Below are 18477 nucleotides of genomic sequence, written 5' to 3' on the forward strand. Positions count from 1 at the left end.
AGCACAATCAAGGGTGGCAGGGTGTCACAGTGAAACCCTGTTGCACCCCTGATTCCTGCATGTGTGCACATGTGGCACACATACATGCCCTAAGGGCATGTATGTCTGCCACATTGCACACTTCAAAGTGCAAACAAATGCTTTTTTACAGCTAATCGTCATTTACCACCAACTTTTAGTTGGTGGTAAATAACGAATCCCCACAACAACCACACACTCCCCCTACATATCATTTCAGGATTCGGTATTTACGGAATCGGTAAAATTACCGATTCGGTAATTTTACCGAATCGGTAAATTACCGAATCCTGAAATGTGCCCCCTACATACCAAAAGCCTGAATACCGGTCGGTAACGGGATATTTACCGAAAATCGGCCGTTACCGACCGGTATTGGGCTTCCTACATATGGCCCTATATCTTGTATCAGAGGTATTAACACTGGGCAAGAAGCAAAGATATGGATGGAGTCTGCTTTAAATAGGTTGCATCTCGGGCAGCAAGTCCCATTACCGGTTCCCCATTTTGCAATCTTATCAGGTGTATAATAGAGAAAAAAACAGGTTTCATAAAATTGTGCCTGGAGTTTGGTAGAAATAAGAATGGTTTGAGCTAGCTGATAGGAGTATAAAAATCCTTCTTTAGAAATCTCGAGTTTACTTTGCCACCTCATTGCCATTTTATCTAGATCATCTGGGAACATGTCCAACAATGACACATAAACTCCACCTATCGAATGTTTCTTAGAATGTATAATTGTCTCTACTACAGTAGATTCTTCCCAGAGTGTTCTTACTCCAGATTTGTGAGTTAGGAAGTCCCTAATCTGGAGATATTTAAAAAAATCCCGCCAGTCTAAACCAAATTCTCCCTTCAAAACATCAAAAGATTTAATCCCCTGATTAGTATAAAAATCCCCTAATTGTGTTATTCCTAAATTATACCATTTATTAACGCAGTTATCTTTAAAGATTGTTGGTGGAAGAATTGGGTTATTTAGTACCGGAGTGTAATATGAGAATCATCCTATTCCTAGCGCTTTTTTGACAGCCTTCCATACCTTTAAACAACTATAAAGAGTCTTAAATTTGACCTTTTTGTGGTAACTGTGGTGTATGTGCCTCCAAAAATAGCCATAGCAGGAATTCCCCACCAATAGCTGAAAGATTGAGGCGGTATGTACCTCTGTGTTAATTCCCCCCTTGCAATAATTCCTTACTGTAGAGTAGTACACATGACCAGTAATATCTCCTTAAGTTGGGAAGTGCTAACCCACCTCTGTCCTTAGGAAGGGTAAGATATTTATATGCCCGACGGGGTTGAGCGTATGACCATATAAATCTAGAGAAAGTACGTTCCATTACTGTAAACCATTGGTTAGAAAACTCTAGGCAAACTGCCCTGAATAAATATAATATCTTGGGAAAGTACACCATTTTAATTGCATTTGCCCTTCCGATAATGGACAGGTGGAGATTGTCTAACCGTCGTAGATCCTTTTGTATCGTATTCAGCATTGGCTTAAGATTTATGTCCACAACTTCCTCTAATTTGGAAGAAATTGTGACACCCAGGTATGTCGCTCCCTTCACCACCCTAGGATCATCCATCACAATTTTTTGATTTAAAACAATTTGTGTCTTTCCTTGATTTAGCGCGTAGCCGGAGACCAGCCCAAATTTCCTGGCCTCGGCCTCAATGGTCAGCATTGCTACTATGGGGTCTGCAGTAACTATAGCAATATCATCAGCGTATGCTAATGTTTTTGTTGCATACCCCTGTGATATAATGGGGGTTATATGATTGTTTTTCTCCAAATAGCGAATAAAAGAATCTATATATATTGCAAAGAGCAATGGCGAACAAGGGCATCCCTGGCGAGTTCCCCTGGAGACGGTGATTTCCTTAGTTAGGCTTCCATTGACAGATACAACAGCCCTAGGATTATTATACATTTTTTGTATCGCCTGAATAAACTTGATTCGAAATCCCATCATCGCCATTGCTTTCCAGAGAAACTGCCAGGAGACCCTATCAAAGGCCTTCTCTGCATCCAGAAGGATCAGGGCCATAGGGTCTCCTGTAGTTTCTGTTCCGTCAAAAAGTGTAATAACCCTCTGGATATGATTTATCGTTGAACTTCCAGGAACAAAACCGTGCTGGCTTTTGACGATAACATTATGTATTATGGGTGCAATTCGGTTTGCCAAGATTTTCGAGTATATTTTAGAGTCAGCATTTATATGGGTTATTGGACGATATGATCCTAAATGTTCTGGGGGTTTCCCCTTTTTGGCGAAAATCACAATTTTGGCCCTGGACCAGGAACTGGGAGGTTCCCTCCCCCGGAGAAAATATGAATAATCAAATCCCTAAATATGTGTTTAATTTTGTCTATAAATGTGCCATAGAACTCCGAAGGGATACTGTCCAGACCTGTTGCCTTTCCTTTAGGGAGGCTCTTGACTGCGGTCAATACCTCTTCCATGTTCGGAGTTTCCTCTAGAGCCAGCTGTGTGTTTACCTCAAGCTTTACGACTTCACAATTCTCTAAGTACCTTTCTATTTCTGTGGTGTCTCCATTGCCATTGTCCGTATATAGTTCTTTATAGAACCTCCAAAATGCTTGCTTAATCAGCTCTGGGTCTTTTAACTGGCCTTCCACTGGGTCTACAATCACCCTTATTAGATTAGCATTGACCTGTTGTCGCAATCGCATCGCCAATTGATGGCCCACTTGCTCATTGACTTCATATATTAATTATTTTCGTGCCGTGGCTTTCCGGATTGCCTTATCTGAAAACATATTAGTGATTGCTGCCTTGGCAACTGCTACTTGGGCTAAGGTACTAGAGATATCCCCAGTTGTGTCTATATTTCTAGTGACACTAATGAGTCCTACTTCTGCTAACATAAGCTCATCTTGCAGCCTCCGTAACTCCTCTTTCTCTCGTCTGTTTGCTCTGAGTGAATATGACATAGTCTCACCCCGGACCCCTACTTTCAACGTATCCCAAACAACCTCTATTGATGTACTATTAATGTTTTCTGCTAGTAACTTGGGTATCCAGTCTTTCATGTGGATACAATACTGAGGGTCGTCCAGTAATGCTTTTTCAAATGACCACAGAGTAGGCTCTGATTTAGCTAGCCTAATAGTCAGTGTGCAGAAAAGGAGGTTGTGGTCAGATAGTACCCGGGGCAATTTAACAGTTTGGGAATTCCTGATTAGAATTTGAGAGTAAAATATAGTCGATTCTGGCATGCGTGCGATGTGGATTTGAATAAAAGGTATAGCCAAGGTCACCGGTGTTAATATTTGAAGTCTGCCAGCTATCCACAAGTCCATGTACAAGACACAGATCTTTAAGAGAGCGGAATACTTCAGGTTTACGTCCTTTATAGACCCAGTCATCATTTAAGGACCAGTTGATCGGGAGGTTTATATTCAAGTCCCCACAGACCAAAACCGGAAGAGGCCAGTGTGATAGTTCGTTAGAGACCTCATCATAAACCCCGGGGTCATCTGTATTGCTCCCATAAATAGCACAAATTGTCATTTTTTGCCCTGTTTGATAACTGCATTCGGTGATAGCCCAACGGCCAAACTTATCAGTTTTAGAATTATTAAACACCAATCCACTCCCTTTAGCCAGAATAGCAACCCCCCGAATTTTAACACCTTGTGAAGTAGCACACACCAGTTTATACCCTAGTGTATTTAACAGCTGGCTCTGGGACCCTTCAATATGCGTCTCCTGCATGCATACAACATTAGCTCCCCAGTTTTGTATCCCAATTGCAACCATTTGCCTTTTCTTAAGATCGTTCGGACCACAAATATTCAGAGATAATATTTTTATCCCAGCCATGCTACTAATAAAAAAGTGCCATATTTTATATCCCAGACGTTCTGGTTTCCTGTGATCCCTGTAAGTATTTCCCTATTCCTTTTTGACATAGATTTGCTACCCTTTATGTCTAACCTGTCCGGCCTTCCCCCCTCCCCTTCCCCCCTCCCACCCACCACCACCTTTGAAGGTTACATGGGCCTGTCTGGACCAGGGGTGCGACATCTGCGCAAGCGGGCCCTGCGAACTAGGCTAGTTTAGTATAAATAATAGGCTTATCTTTTATAGTTGACCCAAAGCCTACATTTTCTAAACATTTAAATTCCCCGAGCCGTTCAGCCATTCCGCTAAAAGTCCACGCTTCCCCAAGGTATACCTTCTACTAGATACAAATTGCAATAGTTAATTAATCTTATATATTCCTTTTACTACGAGTCTTTATATCTGATTTAGATTATTTCCCTGGATTTCGAGAGGCTGTCTCTGAGATTTCAAGAAGATACTCCTCCGCCTGTATTTCACTGTTAAAGCTTCTTGTTGCACCTTTAAATATAATTTTCAGGCGTGCCGGATTTTGCAGGAATACTTTTGCTCCAGCTTTTTCAAACGGTCCAAGTAGCTGACGCATTTTCCATCTTCGCTCCACGGTGGCGTGAGCGAAGTCCGGTCTGGCAAAAAATTTGAACCCCTTATGCTCTCTTTGGGTGGTAGGTCTTGCAAGGTTGTAGATTTTTTCACGAAGGAGAAAATTCCCAAAGCAGACCAGCATTGCCCTTGGATATTGATTTTGCTTGTTAAATTTTTTTGATAGCATTAGGGGAAAACGATGGGCCCGCTGGACTTCCCTTTCCATATCCCAGGCTTCCAATTCCGGAAATGATGTTTTGAGTATGTTAATCATTGCCCCTCTGGCATCGCTTCCCTCAAAATTCTCCGGAATTCCAAGAAACCTTAGATTATTTCTTCTGGATCGGTTTTCATGATCCTCCACTTTGGCCATGAGATCCCTTATTATTCCGTCTTGTTCTATTTCCTTTTTTTGAAGCGTCGCAACATCGGTTTCAAGATTCTCGGTACGAGTTTCCACCCTGACCATTCTTTCAGAAATCTCGGAGCAGATACTACCCACTTTCTTCACAGCGCCTTGTAATTTTTCAATGGCCATGCGGTTCTTTTGGCTCTCTTTTTTCACATCCTCATGGAAGTTTTTTATTGAGCAAAGCACCTGGCTCAACGAGGGTTCCGTGTTTTTTTTTTGGTGTCTTTCTTTGTTTCCTTGTACGCCCGGGTTTTGACGTGGTGTTTCTTCTGATGATTTAAACCTTGGGCTTCTTCGGGGGGGGATTAGGTCTACTTTTGACATAGTCCGTGTTATTACCAGGACCTGTGGTTTCCTCATTCAACACGTTTCGTTCTCTTTTGTGTTTTGACCTTTTTTTCCCCCCCGCTCCTTTTTTTCCTGATGTTGATTTCGCTAGATAATCTTGAATCATTGGAGCCACAGATCTCCAGAGATACGGCTCCCCTTCGCGCGCTTGGACTTGATTCTCTTGAATTGCTCAGTTGACTTGAGTCACTAGAGATAGACATCCCTGTTTTGTATACCTCTGATTCAGAGTCTTCATCCGAGAGAGAGTGATTAGCTAAATGTACTTCTTCCCCCCTGGAGGATCTTGCGAATTGGGAGAATTGGGGAAGGGGATCAGCTCCTTCATTTCCTGGTTCAGTTTTTTTTGATCCAATTGCTCCATTTGATCTCTCTGATTTAATGTTACTGCGTCTATCTCTATAGATGCCCTTGTCTCTTCTTGGGTCACATTTGAGTCAGCATTCCAAATTCCTTCGCCGGTGACTATAGTTCGACTTTCCTCCAAGTTGGTTGGGGGCATACTTTGAACATCCTTGCCGCTTACATTCCACTCCTCAGAGTTCTTATTCTGCATTTGGATCTGTATTTTTCCCCATTGTTTGTTGCATCACTCTGGCAATCCTTATGCAGAGGGCTGAATATATTAGAGATTCTTGGTTGTGATGATTCAATTATGCCAGTGTTTTTTGCAGTTGCCTTTAAGTTTTTTATCGTCTGTAATCTCTGCGCTTTTTTAGCCATTAGTTCCAATTTGGCATCTTCCTCTGTCCCCCCCCCTTTCTCCTTCCTGTTGCCAGCCTCTTTCTCCTTTTCTTTCTCTTTCTCTTTCTCTCTCTCCTTTCGTTTGGTCTTTTCTCTTTCTTTTTCCAGTTTTTTTTCCATATTTTTATCTTTAATTTTTCCTTTTTCTTGAACCTCATTTCTTGCCAGGTCTTTTACCGAGTCTTTTGCCAGGTCTTTCTCCTTTGCTTTGGTTCCTCTGGTTTCGGGCCTTTATGTCTGTTAGTTGTATGTTGGGCAGGTGTCAGCTCAATTTCTGCATTCTCAAGGTCTTGTAGGTTCGATATCTCTCCCTGTAAAAGCTCGCCTGCTTCGTCCCCTTTTTCCTTGTTAAAAGCGGCGTTATTTGCTGCCCCTGTTTGTATTTTCTGGCCTTTTTGTTCTTTTTCCAGGGTGAGCCCTTCCCCTCTGTCCCCTCTGTCCTCCTTCTCCTTCCGGTTCTCTCCGGTATTCCTTTCCATATCTGAGGCTTTAGAGGGCTTAGAGGGCGTCACAATCCGTTTCTGATAGATTACTGGCATCAGTACACCCCACCAACTTCCTCCCTGGAACTTTCTCTTGTACCTGCAATAGAACTCTTTCAGGACAGTATTGCGTCTCTTCTGACTTTTCGTGCCCTTAAGCTCCTTTAGAGAAGTTTTCAGCTCTCTCTGTGAGGAGCCAGTATTGAGAGGGTAGCTCTCCCCTATTTGAAATTTCACTTGAGGTTTTGCCGGTATGCCAGATAAAACTATAGACACACATACAAATACAGAAACAGTATTAATCACTGTCCCAGTCCCAGATAAAAACAATGAGGCAGATGAGACAGATGGAGAAACCCGGGTACCAGCTCCAGCTCCAGTTTCAATTGCAGGGAGCGATTGAGAAATACACCGCCTCTCCTTCGTTTTTAATCTGTTTCTAGTGCTGCTTCCACTCCTAAGCACCATTTGCTTTTCCCAGCCCTTTTTTTTCTTCAGCGCAGAGCGTCTCCCTGGCAACGGGACACGTGGGACGCACAGAAACACGCAGCGCACGTGAGGTTAAGAGGCCGGTATTCTCCCGTCTGCAGATGACGTCTGGGAGCCAAAGGAAGCGGACGGGGGAGAAGCTCCGGCGTCACGGGGGTAGAGAAGGACGGTAAAAGTGATACGTGCACGTTGCTGCAGCCAGTGGGTTTTAAGTTTTGATGGTTAAGTTTTTGAAGGTATGGAAGCACAAGGTTTTTAACAAAGGAGCACCGGCCAGGAAATTAGGCACAAGAGGTCTTTAACAGTCGATCACAAATAGACAATCAACACTTTTACATAGCCACGGGGGCTCTGCCCAAAAGCCATATGGGGAGGATTGAGGAGGATAGCTCCGAACATTAGAGGATAGGCAAGCACTGTAGCAATCAGCGAAATAGTCAATAACAGGTTACACAGGTAATACAAACAAATATACCCTTCTGCTACGCAATTCGTTACGAAAGCAATACCATCTGAATGCCAAATGCCAAATATCAAATGTAAAGCTACTTGCAACTTGCAGCTGAGGTCGAGCTGAGGTCGAGATCGAGGTCAAGCCGGGACTTTTGTTTTAATTTATTGTCCAGTATACGATATTCGTGGTGATATTCATGTGGGGCGCCGCATAGTTCAGCACAGATCAGCGCAGCATAGATCAGCGCCTCCGGTTTTCTTTCTACCCCTGCAGCTCTCGATGCTGCGATATATAATAGCGAATCACAGTGTCTCAAAGCAAGGCTGATATAATCCAGGCTAATATAATCCAGACCCAGCCCAGTCGATGAAATCAATACATAGGTAGTTCCAAAAAATGCTGGATGTGGATGTGGAATGTAGGATGTAGGATGCAGGATGCGGGGGGGGGGGGGTCTTGATCACTCGGTTAGGTTGTAGGAAGCATTTTCTGAGTAGAATAGCCCAGCCCAGTGTCCCAGAGCACCGCTGCTGCGACCGCTCACACTGACGCCATCTTTCCTTCTGGCTGCTGCATTCTGGATTGTCTGAAGTCTTTGCATGAGTTTGATGGTGGTGCCTGTATAGAGTGCATTGCCGAAGTCAAGTAAGCTGGTGATGAGGGCCTGTGTCACAGTTTTCCTTGTGTGGATTGGGAGCCATCTGAAACTTTGTGGAGCATGCAGATCCTACCATGGAGACTGTAGTAAATGAAGAAAATGAGCATTAAGGTGTTATTATAGATATGAAACCAGCTGCTTAAATAAATGTAAGGAGAGATATGGGCTTAGTCATCTATGACATGATATATTTTAAAGGAGTTAAAATAGTTAAAAATAGAGAGCCCTGCCTAAGTCCAACATCCCCTTTTTCACATCTGTTTAATCAGGCTCCTCATCTTCTCTATTACTTATGCCGCAATAATTTTAAAATAGTATTACTTTAATAGATGGCAACGTTTTTTAAATCTTCCATTTAAATATAGTGAGCAGATTTTTTGGGAGGTACAGGAAGGTATTTACAGCCATCATACTTAAAATTAATAGATTGAGTAGTGAGAGCTCCAAAGGAGTTGCTGTTTGAACATTTCATTTTTTTCTTTGTACTTTTTTCCACTTCTTTTTGTCAGTAGCCCATTTTTCAGCATGAATGTGCATTGATTTCAAAATATTTTTTATTGTGCGTTAAAAATAAGGAATTTATAAAAACACATTTAAAAATATAAATGTATATGTATAATATATTACAGTGTTGCTCTGCATTCCCTATAAAGAACTACTTTATGTTTAATTAATTAAAACATATTTTAAAATAAGTAGCATTGTAAATCAGACAGAACAATGAGGCTACTATTTTAAAACAGTGATAACATTTATGGACTACTTATTTTTCAGACTTGGAACAATTTTAAATATACAATACAAGCAAGTGGAAAGCTTTGTTTTTGGGGAGCTTGCAACAGAAGAGGTAAGAAACATTTTCTTGTATATTGCCAGCCTATTGCATAGAAACATGAATGATTCTAAAGCTGCCTTCTTCAGTAACCTGTCTCCTAGTGCAGTTACATTCTGTGAGCTAGGTTATAATTCTAGTACTTTATTCAATCTCTGATCTTCACATGCAGCTGTAATGAGAGGCAGGCATAGTGATATATGGATTGGTACTGGAATGAGGCTTGTATCAGGTACTAGTTATGAATCTCCTGGGTAGACATAGGCTGAATAGGAGCCAATCAGAATTCAGCATTTGTGGTAGTGTACAGCTGTGTGACATGCAGTGTTACTGCCAGGGTCGGCTTTAGCACTGGTGGCGGGCCGGCGCGGCAGTCAGTTTTGGCGCCCCCTCCCACATGACCTCCTCCTCAGATTCCCTGGCTACCAGTAGGCACAAGTGCCCCTTATCTCTCCATAGCCCCTCTCTCACATACATTTCATTCATTTTAAAGCACAAACCCCTTTTAGCAACATTAGAAATATATAATGAAAAACTGAGGGAAAAACCATAATATCCTAACTATTTTATGGAGTGTGCATGCAACTCTTTGATGACAGTTTGTAACAGTCACTGTTCTACATTAGGGATGTATACTATGTACTGCGGTACCACAAGGATCTCTGTGACAAAAGCAGTAATCCACTCAGCTCTCCATACAAAATACAGATATGTGATCTGCGCCGTACGTTTTCTTTGCAGCAGGCATATTAACCCTCTGTGCTACTTTAAGCCACTAAACAAAACTCTGATGACTCTCACTAATAGGGACATTAAGCATGTGACATTTTTATTGCTGCCTGAAAGCTGGAACTCTGCAGAAGGCTAAGCACAGCGCCCCCTCTCCCCCGAGGTCAGCACCCCCTCTCCAGGTCAGCACCCAGTGTGGTCACACCAGTCCAACTGCCCTAAAGCGCCGGCCCTGGTTACTCGTACAACAACATAAAAGCATTTTGCTTCAGTCTGTCAGTTCAACTTGTTTAAGTGGTTAATTTATTCTGTGAGTTTGTGCAAGTAAAAACATTGTCCGCCATGCCCACAAGCAGTTAGACCAGCTCAACTGCAGTACAGATCATTGTAATGCTTGAGACTAGTTAGCTTTAGAAGAGTTTTTATATGCCTCTTGTTTTAATTATACATTGTAATGTGTATTTTTTTCTCAAAGTAGTGTGCCTTCCAATGTGTTCATACTGATTTGTTTGGAGGTAGTGAACAGCTTTGAGCATCAAGTTTGACAATTTCAAAAGGTACCCTTTGCTTTATAGTAAGTGGATTCTCATTTGTATTAATTAAAAGTAAAGAATCACAGTTTCAGCACTATAGCTGTTTTGTACTATGCATTATTGCAGTTGGTTTTGATAGGAGCTCAAGATAGTGCTAAACTAATCCATTGTTGTATTTCATTGTGAACTATTGGACCTTGTAATTAAGTCCTGTATTTTAATTACACAATGAAGTTATCAAACATTACTATTTTCAACTGTAAATGAATCTTTTTAATCAATCAACAAGTTCTTTAAGTGTTATTTCTCGGCAAGAGATAAAGAATCATGAATTTGAAAAATGCGAGGTCCAGAATGATTCTCTGTACCAATGTTGTATTGTTACTACTAGCATCCAGTCATACAGCATGCAATCAAGATCAGAGGTTTATCTTCCGGTTTCTAGGCTGAGAATGAAGAGGCTTAATGTCTGACTTGTTAAAGGGGTGGCTTCAAAACTTGGATTTTAAATATGCTGACTTTTTTCCTTTAAACTTTGCATTGCTGTTCTTAAAGGCCAGTGCTCATTCCCCCTGCAGCATTCCAGCCAGCTTTCCGGCCATTTTCTGTGCCCTTTTTTCGTCAATGCCTTTATGGCAACATTCTCACCAAGACACCTTTAAGATTTTTAGTCCTGTTTTTTTCTTTTTTCTTGTGGATTGTCCGTATTCATTTTGAGGCCTGTATTGCTGACTACAGTCTTCAGTGGATGCTGGGAGGGCATGTCTGAAAAGCTACATTTGATCCTTAGCTTTGTGAATCCCCAAGGATGGGTTTTGGTTTATACTGTGAAACAATTTTTGTTCTCTGTATACAAAAAGCACAGTGTTCCCCATTTCCTTTGAAAAAAAATGCACAACGTATTTTTTGGTTTCGCCTAATGGATGCAGGTTGCGGCATTCATTGATTCCAAATCCTTTTGCGAAATAAGAATAAAAGACTGTTGTGTGGTATGTTGAACTCTACACTTTGAGCATGGAGCAGCATGTAAGTATTGCATAATTTGGGAAATTAGCTAGTGCACCCTGATTATGCACCATTTGATGTTGTCATTGGTGGTACTATTAAAAAAATATAAACCTTATCTGTACAGGAACAGTTTTATAGCCACAGTATTGCTGTAATAATCTGAGTGTATATTAGTCCATTGTTTAAAGTGAAATGTAAATGGGTTGAATGCAAATGTTTAAGGATCAAACACAGTAGGAGATTATGTGCAGCAAGTTTTCTCATTTCATTTCATGTAAGCTATGCCTGCTCTCATGAGAAATGCATGTCATTAATTTGACAGCAGGGAAAAAATTACAATAAGTGCAATTGTAAGCAAAAATGGATTCAACTATATCATGAAATTCACCAATTAGAACTGTAGCTGCTTCCAATAGTACATTGTACGAGTTAAAGATTTCCTTTCTGGTATTAGAAAGGGAAACCTTATAAACTATGCGCTTTACTCAGAAAACGCTCTCCACCACGATGGGCTACACCTTGCAGTGCTCCTTTATCCACGACCCATTGATTTATGCAAAATTGGAGAACCAGATTATACACAAATCTCACTAAAGTTAAGAAGGAATATTTTTGCTGCATAATGTGGCATATTTCGTGGTAGTATTATCTCACGAGTCTGTTATTTTAACACACATTAATACAAAAGAAATCGCATACTATGTAAAATACAAACAGGGGTTGCTCCTCCGCTATGACGGCGGAGCGTCACCGCACTGCTTTTAAGCAGTGGGGAGCAGAAACACAAAATTATAATAACTTTGCTTTATTAGCATTTTAGGCTGCTTCCTGCTGCTTTGTGTGCAGGTGAGTGGGCAGGGCTGCTCTGCTCTTGGAGCAGGGGAGGAGTGGTTTGCCCACTCCTAAGTTCACAATGGTTGTTTGATCGGCCCTCCCACAGCCCCTTGCTGAACTCCGTATCACGGCGCTAAGATCAATCACAATGCTGCTTTGCAGCGTTGTGATTGGCTTAGGGGAGGCAGCCTGACTGCCTGCTTCCTGTTCCTGTCAGAGACAGAGGCAGGAGAGCAGGAGCGGAGAAGAAGCGGGACCCGGCCTCAAGGTAAGGTTTTAAAAACATGTTTATTCTGATCCCTAAACCCCTCCACGCCCACGTGACACCCCCTCCACCCCCCTGAAAACCCACACCCACCCTGCCACCCGTGAGCCATGCCAGCCGCCATTGAATACAAAGGTTTCTTAAAAAGGAAATTATGCAGCAACTGGTGGGCAGTATATTTTGAGAGGGCTTGGTCTGGGGAAACACAACCTTAGGATTTAAAAGAGTATTCCATGGGGGTCAGCTTTACTGATAAAAATGTATCTCTGCCCAAACATACTCATTTTAGCAACATTAGAATGATGAAAGACTGAGGAAGTTCTAACTATATCACAAAACAAATCTATACCATTCATGTTTGTATGCAGCTCTTTGGTGACAGTTCATTGGTCACTGTCCTACGTTAGGATTGTAACTTCTGAACTGCAAGTAACACAAGGATCTCTGTGGCAAAGGCAGCAACTCACTGAGCTTCCACACAAAATACAGTTCATCTGCATTTAAAAACTACTAACAGACAAATAATTGCTCTCCAGCGGATCATTAATCACCAGCGTTATTGGGGCATCTTTTATTGTCGTCCTGCATCGGCCATGATAATGATAAAAACACTGTTTAAATGAAGCGGCAGCGCACACGAAGTAGGTGTCCTGCTGGGCCTGCGCATATTTTTACAAAGAAAAGAAAATAGTCACACATTCTTACCTACTACTGCACTGTCTGCAGAGAAAACGAATTATCCACCGTCCACACAGCAGAGCCAGACTGCCCCAGGCCACAAATTGGGTCCTCACGAGAGTGCATAGTGGTGAAGCGCGTGACGCGTCACCGCTACGTTCTCATCGCGAGGGCCGGGCAAAAATGTAGCCCAGGGCCGTCATTGGTAGCGCTGGCGCGCCCTCTCCAAGATTGACGGCCCTGGAGCAGGCTGAGATGGGACCATTCAACAACCTATACGCACCGGGCGGCGCCGCGGGCAGATTAAAGACTGTCATCATCATGCCAGGTGGAATGCAATTGCAGCAGCAGGCGCTGACGCACTGGCGCACTCAGCACTACAACCAAGTAGGTCAGTGCGCCAGTGCGCAGCGCGCTGCTTGCAGTTAAACTGACCCGCGCGCGCCGTTGCGGCTGCGGCGGACTTTATCATTTATTTAGTGATAGTGACACCGGCGCCGGTGCCGCCCTAAATATAGTGCCGCCTGGGGCGGTCCGCCCCCACCGCACCCCCCTAGCTACGCGCCTGAGAAAGGGTTTAGCACCAAGAATTAACGGAATCTGAAAAGCGGGCGTTAAGCAGAGAAATGTTTTCACTTCTCCGTGCTTTTCCGACTTTGCATGCGTGCTGAACTCTGCAGCTCACATACAAAGTAGGAATAGCTTTTTCACTTGTCTAAGCATAGCATTTTGTACAGGAATGATACCCTTTCTGTACAAAACCTATGCTAGACTCACATACACACACCCTAGCACCATGGCGCTTAAGGTGTGTGCGTGACGCTCAGCAGCTGAAATATTGGTTTGGAGCTCACCATCTCGTCCTTTCTCATAATACAGCTTTTCCATTCACAGCTCCTTCTTCTGCCCCACATGCCCTGTGAAGATCCTAGTATGAATGCTTTGCATATATTGGCACAGCTCCTTGGATGCTATTTGCTGTTCTCCATTCTTATTGCTCACATGGTCCACTGTTTCAAAGTTCTTTGTTATCCATTTTCCCGCCTACGTTATCAATATATATGGCTTGTTCTTGTTTTATCATTAGCATTATATGCATTTTTTTAGGATTTCGTCTTTGAAGATGCTCTATTCACTATAGAGCAGGAAGAATGAGTGGGAGGCTGGAGTGAGTTGCTGTGAGAGATGAATGTTGTGTTCTTCCAATCTTGACCTCTTCCTGGCAATGCATGCTGTGGCTGTTTTCTTCAGGTTTTTTCTGTTAAGCCTGGGTAGGTGTGGCTTTGCTCTTTGGAACATGCGTTCCTGATCAGTCCCTTAATACCTTACATTTGTATCGTGTTTTGAATAGGATATTTTGCAGAATGGGGCAATTTGATGTTTAATAGCATGCCTGCAGTAATTAAATGAGGGATTGCGACGTCGATTTTTATCAGTTTATGAGCGAAAAAATGAACAAGCATCAGGGGATCAGAATGTCGAAGCGGTAAAAGAAACTGTATGCACTAATAGTGTATCCATAGACACAAAAACACTTGCTAAAAACATATCATTGCTTTACTGATAATATATAGTTGTTATATTAGAATTATTATAACCTAAAAATATTATAATGCAGTTATAATTCTTATTTACAAATTGAGAGAAGCGTTCGGACAATAGATTAGTCAAGTCAAGTCAAGTACAGCTTTATTCGATTGCTATGTCATACAACCATAAAAGCACATATAAAAACATATATATAGTTAATAAGAACGACACGTCTTGTATATACATTGCTGATTCAATTGATTGTACACTAAGTAAAAAGTCATTAAAAGCTACATAAGGGAGGAGGAGCCTAGCGCGGGACCAAGATGGCCGCGTGAGCACAGAGCTCCCGCAACCCTCGTTCCCTCCGGCAATTATCCTGGAAAAATCCTGTGTCAAATATCCGGAATACTGGAGATGAACTACTGCTGAGGCGAGCGTCGTTGTCCGGACTGAAATCGTACACCGGAGACCGAAGTTGTGACAGGTTGAAGTTTGCGGCCTATCCCCCGGGAGGTGCCCGGGTCTCGCGTTGGCATGGGCCCGGACACTAATTGAAGAACAGCGGCCGTGTGCGGTGCGGATCATCGGAGGGGGGCTGTTTCCACTTTCACTTTCGTTTTCTCTCACAATTACGTGCCTCGGCCCGTGAGTGTCTTGGACAACAGTTGCCTGTAGCTCGGCCTACATATGCATGGGCTTGCATCGGAGACCCGGATCCAGCGGACCTCGTGTCAATTGCGTGGCTGAGCGGCCTGTTTTTGACGCTGACTGTTCCGGGGTTGAGGATGTCGACCAAATCGGAGGCCGACAAACAGAAGCCCAAGAATACCAGGCGGGGGGGCTACACCCAAACCAACAATATGGATCGCTATGCCCAGCAAAAGGGATCGCCAAGCGGACCGGGGAAGCTACAGGAATCATCGGGAGACGGCTCGGTCCCCGCACCGGAATTGACACTGCAAGATATTATGGGCGCCATTGAGGAGATGAAGTCCTCTATTGGGCAACAGTTTGAGGCCCTGGTACACAAAGTGGACACCATCTCAGTCGACGTTAATTTGCTCCGCGCTGACCTGGGGAAAACTAATGAGAGAGTAAAATCATTGGACCAAAAAACCACTAGCCTCACGGGGGACGTCTCTGATCTGCAAATAGAGGTCCGCACGCTGAGGACTACCAACGACCTCATTGCCCGCAAGATGGAGGATTTTGAAGGCCGGGCGAGGCGCAATAACGTGCGCATAGTTGGCGTTCCGGAGAAATCGGAGGAGCAATCGGCGGACCTGTTTGTCGAGGACTTGGTGCTTAACCATCTGGCGCCTAAGGGCCTCAGCAAGTTCTTTGCGGTCGAGCGGGCCCACCGAGTCCCGGGCGGGAGGCCCAAGGTGGGAGCCCCCCCGAGACCGATCATCGCCAGGATCTTCAACTTCAGGGACCGCGATGCCATTCTGCAGGCGTCACGGGGGTCCGGACCGGTTACTTTCCAGAACACTGCTGTGAGTTTTTATCCTGACTTCACCCAGGCGGTGCAGAAGGAACGGCAGAGTTTCCTGGGGGTTAAGAGGAGGCTACGTGAGAGGGGCCTGAAGTATGCCATGCTCTTCCCAGCCAAGTTGCGCGTCGAATACGAAGAACGAACCTTTTTCTTTGACTTGCCAGACGAGGTTGGGGAATGGCTTGACACATTGCCTCAGCGGCGGACTAGCGGGGATCATGCTGGCGGAGCAGAAGGAGGCCATGTCGCAAAAGAGTGAGGACTCTGGTGATCGACCATTCTGGCCAAGCTCGGGACAGTGGTTCGCTGATTTGTTTTCATTGCTAGCTATTGTCCGGGGGTGGCGAGGGCGCAATGGGATCTCTTTCCTCCTACGGGGTTTCTTCTTGTAGATTAGCTTCTGCTAGGGCGACAGGCACACTGCAAGTTGGGGGGGCTTTTAGGCTTATGCAGGGGTGCAGGGTGGGGGGTGGTTTGGGCTTGTTGGAGTGTTTGTTGTTGTTTTTCGTTTTGCAAGGTATCGCAATGCAAGTCTCGTGTGCTGCTCTCGGGGATGGGCGGGGGTCTCTTGCCATTTTGTGATGGGGGTAGGGGTTTGAATATACTTAGTTGGAATGTTAATGGCTTGGGGGATCGTATTAAGCGGGGGATTGTTCTGCAATTTCTGAAGAGGTGCTCTCCTGACATAGTTTTGCTGCAGGAGACGCACCTGATAGGCAACACGTGTCATGCTCTCAATAGAAAGGGTTATAAATTCATCGCCCACTCTGGGTTTTCCTCGGGATCTCGGGGGGCTGGAATACTTGTTAGGACCTCGCTGCCGTTGGAGATTGATTCTACTACTGTTGATGAGAGGGGGCGCTTTGCGGCGGCTGCGGGGAGATGGGAGGGCAGGACACTGGTTTTGGTTTCTGTTTATGTCCCTCCTGGCCTGCAGGCCGCCACATTTGCCGACTTGGGGAGGGCCATGTTGGATCTCCCCGAGGGAGTGTTGGTAATGGGTGGTGACTTTAATGCAGTTGGTTCCGGATTACTAGACAGACATCCGCCAAGGGACCCCGGGGGGGCGCAGAGATGGCTCCCCGATTTTACTGATACACTAGGTTTGGTTGACTGCTGGAGGCTGCTACACCCCGCTCAGCGGCAGTATACTTTTCACTCTGGGGCGCACGGCAGTCTCTCTAGAATAGATTATGTTCTCACCTTGGCTGCCCACGCTTCCTTGGTGTCTGAGGCTAGGCACATGGCCAGGGGCATCTCCGATCACTCGCCGGTGTGGATTAGTATGGATTTTGGCCGTGGCGCGGCAGGTAGGGTTGCCCCTATTAACCCCTGGTATTTCCGTGACCCTAAGACTCGTGGAGCGTTGTTGAAAGCGGTTGATCTTTACTTTTCAGAAAACCTTGGCTCGGTTACCTCCGCGGTGTCTTTGTGGGAAGCGTTTAAAACAGTACTGAGAGGGGAGGCCCTCTCCTTGATAGCGGATGTCAAACGTCGGAGACATGCGGAGGTGGCGCAGATCGAGGCTGAGATAGTGGCATTAGAGTCTGTCCTGGAAGACGAGGTTACGGCGGAAACACTGCATAAGTTGAGATTAAAACAGTCTGAATATAAAGCACTGGTGACAAACGCGGCTAAGGTTCTTAGCAGGGAACAACAAGGGCGATTGTATGATGTGGGCGACAAGGCTGGGAAATTAATAGCGTGGTTAGACAGGAAAGAACGAGTGAATAGAGTTGTGCCAGAACTACTGACGGATGGCGGGGATATTGTCACTGAACCCGATGGGATAGTCCAGTGTCTCGCGGACCACTTCCGCATGGTCTATACGTCTGTGTCGGACAAGCCTGAGGAAGACTCGCATGAACTGCTGCGAGACATTGCCCTGCCTTGTCTATCCGACGTCAACAAGGAGGACCTTGATGGTGACATCACCGCGGATGAGGTTGCAGTTGCTATCCGCTCGCTACGCCCGGGCAAGGCCTCGGGCCCGAATGGCTTGCCGGTCGAGTTGTATAAACTCAGACCGGATAAGATTGCTCCGTATTTGCGAGATATGTTTGTAGAGGCGCGGGAGCATGGGTGTCTTCCATTTGACCAACGTCTGGCGACAATAGTGGTTATACATAAAGATGGCAAGCCCCGGAACAGATGCGGATCGTATAGGCCGATCTCCCTACTCAACGCTGAGCCCAAAATCCTCGCCAAACTGTTGGCTAACCGTCTGATCAGGGTCATTGGGGACTTGATCCACCCGGACCAATCCGGGTTTATCCCACACCGTAACACTGCGTTGAACCTCAGGCGACTTCATGGCGCGCTCGCGAGGGTTGAGACGCTGCGGGAGTCGGACATTTTGGTGTCACTCGACGCCACGATGGCTTTCGACACTGTGGAATGGCCGTATCTGTGGGCAGCACTCACAAAATTCGGCTTCGGACCGGGTTTTATAGGCTGGATTAGGCTACTTTATGAGGAACCTTTGGCTAAAATCGCGGTGAACGG

At 44.7% G+C, this 18477-nt stretch overlaps 1 protein-coding gene across 10 annotated transcripts in view; it reads left to right on the forward strand.

Annotated features, from left to right (window-relative positions):
• FOXP1 (forkhead box P1) overlaps nt 1–18477 on the forward strand; it is a 1129017-nt gene that overhangs the window by 218693 nt on the left and 891847 nt on the right. For all 10 annotated transcript variants that reach the window (XM_085624906.1, XM_085624905.1, XM_085624913.1 and 7 more), the window contains exon 3: nt 8840–8912. The gene's annotated coding sequence lies outside the window, so the exon portion shown is untranslated. The remainder of the gene's footprint in view (nt 1–8839; nt 8913–18477) is intronic.

This window comes from Triturus cristatus, chromosome 9 (assembly GCF_964204655.1).
Source record: "Triturus cristatus chromosome 9, aTriCri1.1, whole genome shotgun sequence".
In the NCBI taxonomy this organism is placed as follows: Eukaryota; Metazoa; Chordata; class Amphibia; order Caudata; family Salamandridae; genus Triturus; species Triturus cristatus.